This window comes from Acipenser ruthenus, chromosome 23 (assembly GCF_902713425.1).
Source record: "Acipenser ruthenus chromosome 23, fAciRut3.2 maternal haplotype, whole genome shotgun sequence".
Taxonomy (NCBI): domain Eukaryota; kingdom Metazoa; phylum Chordata; class Actinopteri; order Acipenseriformes; family Acipenseridae; genus Acipenser; species Acipenser ruthenus.
Window position 1 is genome coordinate 19,930,179 of NC_081211.1, and position 7,282 is coordinate 19,937,460.

Here is a 7,282-nt window from a genome sequence, read left to right on the forward strand (position 1 = left end):
GCAGCAGTCAAAACTGATCTCTTCCTTTTATTTCCAACCTTTAGCATGAAAACCAAATTAAAAGTAATGGCACTTTCTGACTGCTGCATCCTGACACATGCTGATAATCTCTTTTGTACTGCAGACAGTGAAATTGATTGCCTAGGCACAGGAACTAATTAGATTTGAATTCAAGTTTAAACATATACTTTTGCATGGAAGAAGCACGATTTGACTTTATGTTCAGGCAAAATTTTATTCAGGTAATCATTCCTAATTATTTTAACTGAAATGCATCCTTTCTTCAATCATTTCAAGCGACAGTTTGGCTGCTAACCACTCAAATGTGAAACTGCTCATGAGACTGCAGTAGTTGCTTGGCCGAACAACCAGCTGTATGGCTAAAGACATCATCTATTTAAGACATAATACTATACAATATTGGACAGCTTAGAAACACCAGCCACACTTCAATAGCATATAGGGACAACGTGGGCAGCCAGAATGACTTGTATTCAAACTGTCATTATGGGTGAATGGAGTGGGTTCCCAAGGCATGTTTTGCTGGTTCACTGGCTGTCTGGCTGTTGTTCTGGGATTAGCCTTTCTGAACCTCACTAGGACACATAGCTATATAACTTGTATTATGTTCTTATGTTATGTGTTGGCTATTTTACCTTTCTTCACTGATTACCACCATATCTCCCTGCAGGGAAGTTGGGGTGCAAGCCTACAGTGCAGAATGGCCATCGCTTTTGAGATGATGAGGAAGCACATGAGAACCGAGCACACAGCTAGCCCTCTTTCTGAGTCTATTAGATCTTCTGTTTTGGGACTAAAACTGACATGTCAGAGTTATTTCCAGAATAAATTAAATCAGTCAAGTGACAGACACCCATTCACACAAAAGTGTGGGCTACTGTATATCTCACACATTTTTGTCCGACATCTAAAATTACAGATTTTTTTGCAATTCAACAAGTTCTCCTACAGTAAGCATTATCTTCTTTTAAGTTCAAATATACACGCTGACTTACTAAAATATATATATATATATATATATATATATATATATATATATATATATATATATATATATATATATAAATTTAATTATAAATCATGAGCCCACTCTCAGGCGATTAACTAGTCAGATTTCAGAACATCTTATTTTGCCATAAGCGTCCCCTTGTGTACGTGTGTACGGTACACTGCCCTCTAAAGACACGGATAACGGCATGTATTCTGTTATTTTCTAACCTCCCTTTTTAGCAGTAGGGTGGGTTTAGAGGTCATGCACACTGCAAGACGGAAATCTAAAATTATTTCACATTTCTCATTAACTCTACATAGTCATACAAAACAAAACCCCAGCTCTTACCCTTAAGTTTTGCATACTATAGCGGGGCAAGTCTTCCTGTTAACAGTAACAAACCACACCTAGACAATTTCTGCAATAGTGACTGACGTGCTGTTTCAAAAAAGTTTTGGTTTTTCATTTATCATTAAAAGGGCTGAAAACATCATATACCAGTCTAGGGCTGTCTAACAGATGGCTCGTGAGCTGTATATCTTCTCACTGAGCCACATAATACTCCTTTGATTTATGAAGTATCTTATTCAAGGCTCTTAACGGGTTTGAGAATACTAAAACTAACATGTTTATTCTGTTTCATAATAACACAATTTACTGTGCACACAATCTGGTTAAACCTTATTACTCTTTTTTTATGTCTTTGGTGTTTTATATGTATATTTATTTTTGTGAATGTAGTCCCCTCTGGTCTACAGCCAAGCACGGTGCAGCCAGGTGCCTTGAGAATTTCCCCTCAGGGTTCTACAAACTGCAGACAAATTGTGTGGTGGTTTAGCAATGTGAACTAATGTTGCGAGCTCCAAATTAATTTTACTTGTGGCCTTGACTTCCAAACTGGTCCCCTGCTCACATTTAACAATACAACACATCTGTGTCAACAGCCTCTGCAAACCTGCAGGAGTGCTCAGCACCATGGATACCTCCAAGAATCGTGGAAGCTGTCAGGAGTTTCAGCCCTGTTCTGTCTCTACAAACCTGCAGGAGTGCTCAGCACCATGGATACCTCCAGGAATCGTGGAAGCTGTCACGAGTTTGTACGGTTCTGTATCTGCAACCCTGCAGGAGTGCTCAGCACCATGGATACCTCCAGGAATCATGGAAGCTGTCAGGAGTTTCAGCCCTGTTCTGTCTCTGCAAACCTGCAGGAGTGCTCAGCACCATGGATACCTCCAGGAATCGTGGAAGTTGTCAGGAGTTTGTAAGGTTCTGTATCTGCAAACCTGCAGGAGTGCTCAGCACCATGGATACCTCCAGGAATCATGGAAGCTGTCAGGGGTTTCAGTCCTGTTCTTCACTCTTTAACTACTCTGTGTATCTGTAGCTGACCCTACCGAAACACACCCATTTCCACCTGCACCACAAAACCAGTCTGGAAAGCTCATCTCGTTCCAATATCAAACTGGGTCTGTCTCCAGTTTCATCTGCAGTCTACAATCCAATATGCAAACGGACATTCAAAGATCACCTGTTACATACAGCTGTTGCACATTTTTGTAACATTGCTATTTATAAATAATTCACCAAGCTTCAATATAGTCCCTGGTAGCTTTCATTTTCTGCCTACATATTTTTTTGTGTGCAATCGGAAATTAAAAACACAATTAGATAACTTCCACAATCGAGAGATATTGAGTTCTGCCAGCCCACAATCACAACTAAGGCTAAATGAGTCTCAGTTGAAATGTAATGGTCCAGTCTAATTTCCAATCAAGATAGTTCCAGTGGTAGAACGAGGTATAGGACAGCTAACAATTTATTTTCCCAATATCATGCATTGAGTTATCATTTGTATTAACCCATTAAGTACCTAATTAATTTTTCTTTGAGAAAATCAGAACACAAGCTGTATGTAATTTGATGCATTCTAAATCCATTTCTTCACAGAAAAAAATGGAAATCCTTCGTTTTGGCTAGAAACTGCTGCATCTTATTTTGAGGACAGTTAAGTTAGACGTGCCCATAATCAGACCAGTGACATTAAATGCCGGCTTTGAAGTTCAACACAGATAACATGGAGATTTATCATCACTGGGGGTAGGAAAACATCAAGAAATGTATAAGTTCTAGGATTCATATTCTTATTTTATATTGCGGCTTTATAAAAGCATCTGAAGGGCTGTATTTGTAGAATGTTTGTGTAACTGTCCTTTCTTATTTAAACTGAAATTTTCAGTGAAAAAATAAGCTTTATTAAGTGTTTTCATTTTACCTTTGTGTTTACAATTACAGTGAAATGCATCAAAAAACTATAAATGCTGAAATTAAAGCCCCTTTCACACTGTCATGCTCTACCCGGGTCGGAATCTACCCGGGTCAGGACCTGGTGTCATTTCACACTGCTTTTGATAAAGAAGGGTTGACCTGGGTGACAGATGCAAGTACACAATGTATCAATGCCCTGGAAGAAGCTTGTTACTGATGCTTCCATCCAAGCTTCTCTGGATTGAACCGTTGGCCCAAATGTTGAATACAGCAAATGTTTCTTCATCATTGCTGCAATCTGGCTCATGGTGTGTCTCAGGCAATACAAATATGGCTAAACACAATAAACAGAAATGTTCCTTGCGGAAGTGAAACTTTCACGCAGGTGTTATTTCGTTGGCCGTCATGCATTTTGTATTGCTCAACCCGGGTCAAAGCGTGACGACCCACATCCTGAGGTGGGTTGCTGGGACCCGGGTTAACCCGGGTATGACCCGGGTACATGGTTTTACACTACGTGGGATTGTGACTCGGGAAGCCAGATCCCAGGTCCGGACCCAGTAGAAGTGCCAATGTGAAAGGGGCTTAAGAATGATTGTGTAAATCAATGCAAGATCCTCATAACAGGTCATTTTCAGAAACTAAAAATGCTGTTTAGCAGTTAAACTTTAACAACCTTAGTTTAAAGTTCCTGCTTATAAAATTCATATGCATTGTTTTTGTATATTTCATAAAAACATATTTTTACATTTTACACCCCCAAAAAATAAAAATGATAACGTAAAACTTCTAATATGCTTTGACTTACCAAGGTGATATTGGGTGGGGTGGAAATCAGTGCTAATAAATGTCAGTGATATTACACAGAGTGTAAGCAAAGTGATATTATCAGGAGCTTGTTCCCATTGACTTCCATTATCAGGAGCTTGTTCCCATTGACTCCCATTATCAGGAGCTCATCCACATTGACTCCCATTATCAGGAGCTCATCCACATTGACTCCCATTATATTCTGGCATTTCAATGTGGTCATCATAAGCGGAGGGTGACTATTTTTCTTAAACATTTAACCATGGTCAAAGACATGCATGTCAAATAGAGGCCAGCTGTAGTGTAGCGAGTCTTTACAAGTTTGCTGACTAGTTAACATGTTGAAAATCCAGCCCATAGTAAACCTTTCAAGCAGTCATTTGACTATGTGGCCTCCTGCCCTTGTTTTTTTCCTATTTTAAATGAAAGCTCATACGCTATTTCAGGTTTGTCTTTCTTCCTCAACACTTCAAAGTTTGAACTTCCATTTTGAAAATGTATCTTTCGCCATCCCCATTTAAAAGTCTGATAGGAACTTAAGCAGAGCAAAATCTTCACTGATAAGGTAGGTAGCAGATCAGCACAACAGGAAACAGAACTGTGCTTCTGACACAGCGGGGTGTTTCCTCACACGTTAACGTGCACTGAGATACAGACCATGTAGCAACAGTATGTCTTATCCTGTCTAAGCATTCTTTAAGGGCGTGTTTGGCTAGGAGAGCACTGTTGTAGGGTATCAGCCTGCAGAAGGTACAGTACCAAGCTCCTAAACAATCCATATAATTACCAAAGCTTGTAGCATCCAGTTAATCTCTTTAAGGCAAAGTGCTATTTTTAAACCATTCAAAAAATGCACATATTCTCTTCATTCTCCATTTTTGCTTGTGTTTAAATACAACCTAAAAAAAACTAGTATTGTTATTTGCATGGTATTCAGGTCAGGATGGTGCTATGTAAAAATAACATTTAAAGATGCTTATATAGAAATGGTAAAAGCTAGATTTTACCATTTCTATATAACACATTTTATCCTGGTACGGGTTTGGACTTGAGTGAACAGTCAGGGGCAGTCAGCATGCACTTGTAACACTGTAATAGGTCTGCAAGATATTTAAATTGTTCCCCAATGATGACTGACTCGATTTCCTTTGGGGAAGTTAGGGGTGGAAACCTGAAGCAAAAACTGAATCAAAATTCAGTTTTTGAGTCAAAAGTCAAAATTCTTTAGATTGTTCCTAGTGAAACATAACTAATTTGTTCTTGTAATACAGCAGCACCTGGCAATACACCATTCATTATCCGGCCTAGGGTATATCAGATTAGCTGACTTGCCCTGTATGCCAGTAACCGACTCAAAACAGATAATACACATCAGACATAGCAATCATATAGATAATATTCAGTTGTGTGAAGGACAGCCCATTCATATAAAAGTGTTTTCTAAACATTGCAGGTATTTCCCGTTTATTATACTGAAATAATGGTCAGTTTGCATTAAAATATTATTTTAAATCATCACGATAATGAGCATATATTTACAACTTGTGCCTGACTGCAAGCTAGGGAGTTTAAGACGATAAAAACCAACTACGCCTAAAGCACAAAAAAGACAAGAATAGGTATCATATCGAATGTCGGGTTTCTGGTTTATGTTCGTTTTAATAGATGTTCACAATTATTTTACCGACATGCCGATCTCAGTATTCTAGCAGCTATTTAAAACCGCTATACTCTCTGTAATATTTAACTCTTTTAGATATAGAAAACATATGTTTGTAAAAATCGACATCACCAAACATGTTTGTTTTTTCTCTCAATGAAGTCAAGAGGCTCGCCGGATCAGTAGTGTTTATTACCAGGCCTATTGCAGGTTGCTGTAGAGATGCTTTCTCTGCAGAGACCCAAATGCCATTTCCAGATCTGGTCTGGAGAATTTAAAGGGACATAACGGTACGAAACGAACCTTATAATTACAATTTGCATTTCTTTTGTACAAAGCATTTTGGGGGACAGTGGAAAGTTAAATAAATACACTATGCTGTAGTACAGCATTAGCATTCAAAACATGTTTGATTTAAATAACGTCTTTGTTTAAAAAAAAAAAAAAAGGTACTATTTGGCTTAAGATCTTCATGAAAACACTGTTCATCAGCTGGCTCGACGAATTCAGTTTGTTAAAATAAATATTTAACACATTCAATATAACAGATAAACCCTGCGATGTAAAAGCAGCAAGAATTACCCCACCCAGTCAGTTAAAAAAAAAAAAAAAAAAACGGATGCTACTGTAGCAACCACAATTCTCGTTCAAATTATAGATCTGTTAATTTCATACATGTTTATTTTTTATCTTTTATAATGAACCAATTGCAGATTTATATCTTTACTTTTTACAAGATAATTAAAACGGGTATTCCCAATTATGTCTCACATTTGTGCTATAATGTTAAATAATATGAACACCGGTATAGATAGCATCATGCACATGCAATGATTCTATTGGTATAGCGCTGCCCCAGCAGCAGCAGCACAGTTTTGTGTACATCTTCCCCGATCATATAAAAAAATTGATGATTAAATCTGCTTACCTGCTTTTTGCATGCCCGATATGGAAGCTGGTGAAATGCAGTGGCTTCCTTATGTTCCCTGGTTAGTATTTTAAATTAGGCTTGTTCAAGTGATGCTCTAGTCTAGCCACAATGCCTGCTGTACACTAATCCCTGTAACACAAAGAGCAGAAAATGGCTGCAAGTGCATTTCCTTAAAGTTACAGTGCACTGCTCCGCGGTGCTGCTCGAATGCGAGGCAGATGCACAGGCTTCATTCACTACATGCACGTGTGAACGCGTGGTTTGTTTGTGTCAAAATATGTCGTTTTTACAACCCCGTTTAATTTGCTAAACCTCCTAAAGTATATACACATTTTGCATAGCGATTACCACATGGCCTAGATATTGTAATACTACTATATAAAATATTGCATGGTCACCCATAGACACATTTATAACAATGTATCCTACTGATTTTAAAATGTATATAAAAATGCCATTTCCCACCCCCATACATTTTATGTTGTTCACTGCAACCCACTGGGAACAATGTATCTGCACTAAGTCGGTATTCCCAAATACTTATTAATTGTAACGGGCATGGGTCTCTCTGTAACGAAATACTGCACTCGGTTACCTGCGATTC

General features: G+C 38.2%; 1 protein-coding gene across 2 annotated transcripts in view; it reads right to left on the bottom strand.

The window, feature by feature from the left end:
* LOC117973809 (cytoplasmic FMR1-interacting protein 2) overlaps window positions 1-6,908 on the bottom strand; it is a 59,871-nt gene extending 52,963 nt beyond the window's left edge. The window contains exon 1 of one of the 2 annotated variants that reach the window (XM_058996775.1): window positions 6,676-6,905. The gene's annotated coding sequence lies outside the window, so the exon portion shown is untranslated. Of the gene's footprint in view, window positions 1-6,675 lie in introns of both variants that reach the window. The other variant, XM_058996776.1, reaches the window with a different exon arrangement.
* Between the last annotated feature and the right edge of the window lie 374 nt (window positions 6,909-7,282).